At 34.2% G+C, this 2,764-nt stretch overlaps 1 non-coding gene across 1 annotated transcript; it reads right to left on the bottom strand.

Annotated features, from left to right (window-relative positions):
* Positions 1 to 1,366: 1,366 nt before the first annotated feature.
* On the bottom strand, positions 1,367 to 1,473 carry LOC141638906 (small nucleolar RNA R71). The gene has a single exon (XR_012542293.1). It is a non-coding gene; the product is annotated as a small nucleolar RNA R71 (small nucleolar RNA).
* Between the last annotated feature and the right edge of the window lie 1,291 nt (positions 1,474 to 2,764).

Below are 2,764 nucleotides of genomic sequence, written 5' to 3'. Positions count from 1 at the left end.
AATATTTCATTTAGTCATATTTACATTATTATCATGTTTATTATTTCATACATTGTTGTTAGTTTCATTTCCAATATGAGTGAGTAATTCCTTTTTGTCTAGGGATTAGGGAAGCAATGCATGATTAATAATTGTAAATGTAAAATTAGGTTGATGTAATATTGTCTATTTGTTTCTATCACGTGTTTGCATCGTCATAATTAATCTTTGTTTAGTGGTCATATTCAACGATTAAGTTTGTTAATTCGTTCTATAAGTCGAGAGGCACAAAATCAAATTAGACTAAGCATGTGTTATAGACGACCTAGTCATAATGAGAGTTCTCTAGGACCCGGTTTATGGTTGACAATAAGGCCGAGAGGTGTTTATAATTAAGCCTAAACAATTGACAATGTTATTTATTCCGAGTTTAACATTAACATATATATACAATTTCATGTGTGACCCGACTTCCACATCGTTTTATTTTCTAATCACCAAACCAAAAAACAAGCAATCGTAATCGACCTTGATAGATTTCTATTCTTAGCATTTCATAATGCAATTCCCGTCTCCTTGGATTCGACCCCTCGTACTACATTAATTTGTGTCTAGGGAAATTTATCTTTGATTAGGTGTGCGACAAAGCCTGTCAAATTTTGGCGCCGTTTCCGGGGAGCACGGTTTTATTGCGTTTAGAATTGCTGATTTCTATCTTGTTTTCTTTTGTCTTGAGGAACACTTGTTCCTTGAGACCGTTACTTACGAATTTCATGAGATTGTTGTGGTATGCCCAGGTCTTCTTGTATTTGAGATTTGCTTTCACCGGATTCCGAGCCCGAGAAAATTTTGCGTAGAAGACGACGGTTTTTGAAATAAATTAAAGAAGCCGCTTCTCCCGTGCAAATTGAAAGTGCAAGAAAGTTTTACTTAGACGATCTTAAAGCTTTGGAAGAGGAGGAGGTTTCTAGTTCATCATATCCACCACCACCACCACCATCTCCAACTAAAAAGATAGTGAAACTTTCCGATCATTCCAAGCCCACCGCGGCTATGCTTCTGGTCGGTATTACTACCTACTCAAATTACCGCCCCAGAATTCGAGATCAAATCGACTTTTATTAGCCTTGTGGAGAGGAAGCAATTTGGGGGAAGTCCTTTGGAGGATCCCAGTTTGCATGTTCAAAACTTTTGTGACTATTGCTCCATGATTCGGCAAATGGGTGTCACTCAAGCCCAAATTAGGGAAATACTTTTCCCTTTCTCTTTGAAGGATAAGGAAAAATTATGGATCAATAACCTTGATCGCACAGCCATATGAATCACCAATTGGGAAACATTGGCTCTCGCTTTCTATCAAAAGGTTTTTCCACCGGAGAAAACTCAAACTTTGAGGAGTCAAATCACGAGATTCCGTCAACAAACTCTTTAGAGATTTTATGAAGCTTGGGAGAGGTACAAGGAGTTGTAAAGGCAATGCCCACATCATGGGTTGGATGCTTGGTTCCTAGCTATAACATTCTACAATGGATGTTGTGCCGAGTCCTGAAGAGTTCTTGATTTCGCCAACAATGGGTTGTAGGAATTTATTAATCTCATTAATTTTCATATTCATATATGAAAAGATTTATTTAGTCATAAAATAAAAGCTAGATCTTATGCATGCAAACATAAATAAGATAAGAAAAGAAATCATCAATCTTACTATATGATTTCGGATTAATGGGCACCAACAAATTCACCTATTTGTTAGTTCTTGAGCTTTCCTTAAAATGGATGAACAAAAGGTCCAAATTAGAACCTCTCCCAAATGTGAATACCCAAGGAAATCTCTTAATAACTAATATTATTTTGTACTAGAAATAATATAAGTCTTACTATAAAATTGACACAAAAATATTGTGTATTTCCTCTTGAAAATTTCGGCCAAGAGGAGAGATATGTGAGTTTATTTCTCTAGAATTTTCACATATTGTAGAGAGTATATAATTTCTTACACTAGAAAAGTATATGTTGAAAAAGTGAATGAATGAATGATGAAAACTCTATGTTTTTCACTTGGAAAAACCGGTTGGAGGAGAGAGTATAACCCAATGCATGAGCTTGTTTTTCTACCCAAGAAGAATAGGCATGCAAGGCTACAAGTAGGTGTGTAATCATATTGTTTTCCACTTAAATATTTAACACAATTTAAACATAATACTCCCTCCACTATTTCGGCATTTTTAACATAAAATGGATGGTCCATTTTATTTTGTCATTTGTCAATTGTGACATATGTGACATGTTACTTGTCTTATGAAATTGTAATGTATTTTTAACATATTAAAAATCAACATACTCATAAAATATGTCATTTACAAAATCGACTAGTAATTCGTAATTACTTGTACCAAAACGGTTTATCAATTATAAATCACAACGTCTTGTATTTATAATAAATCATTCATTCAATCTCAATTCAATATCAATTGTTTCATAAACAATAATTTTATCCAAGTAATAAAACAATTCGATTACTTAGACCGTATCTCATTTAATAAAATTACAATAAGACACGTAAACTTAACTCACAAATCACCCGTCAATTTTAAGCAATTTAATTAACTCATATCGGCATACGATTAATTAAATAATCAATTAAGAGTATTTCCCTATAGGTATGACCTAAGGGGATCAACTGATCACCACCGTCGCACGACAGTAATGTCAAACTCTAGTCAGCCAATCATTACCGATATGTGTGGACCAGTTGACTGTAAAATACTACATCCCACATGTATTC

Source organism: Silene latifolia, unplaced genomic scaffold (genome assembly GCF_048544455.1).
Source record: "Silene latifolia isolate original U9 population unplaced genomic scaffold, ASM4854445v1 scaffold_224, whole genome shotgun sequence".
In the NCBI taxonomy this organism is placed as follows: Eukaryota; Viridiplantae; Streptophyta; class Magnoliopsida; order Caryophyllales; family Caryophyllaceae; genus Silene; species Silene latifolia.
The sequence above is the reverse complement of the archived record's forward strand: the minus strand, read 5'-3'. Positions and strand labels throughout refer to the sequence as shown.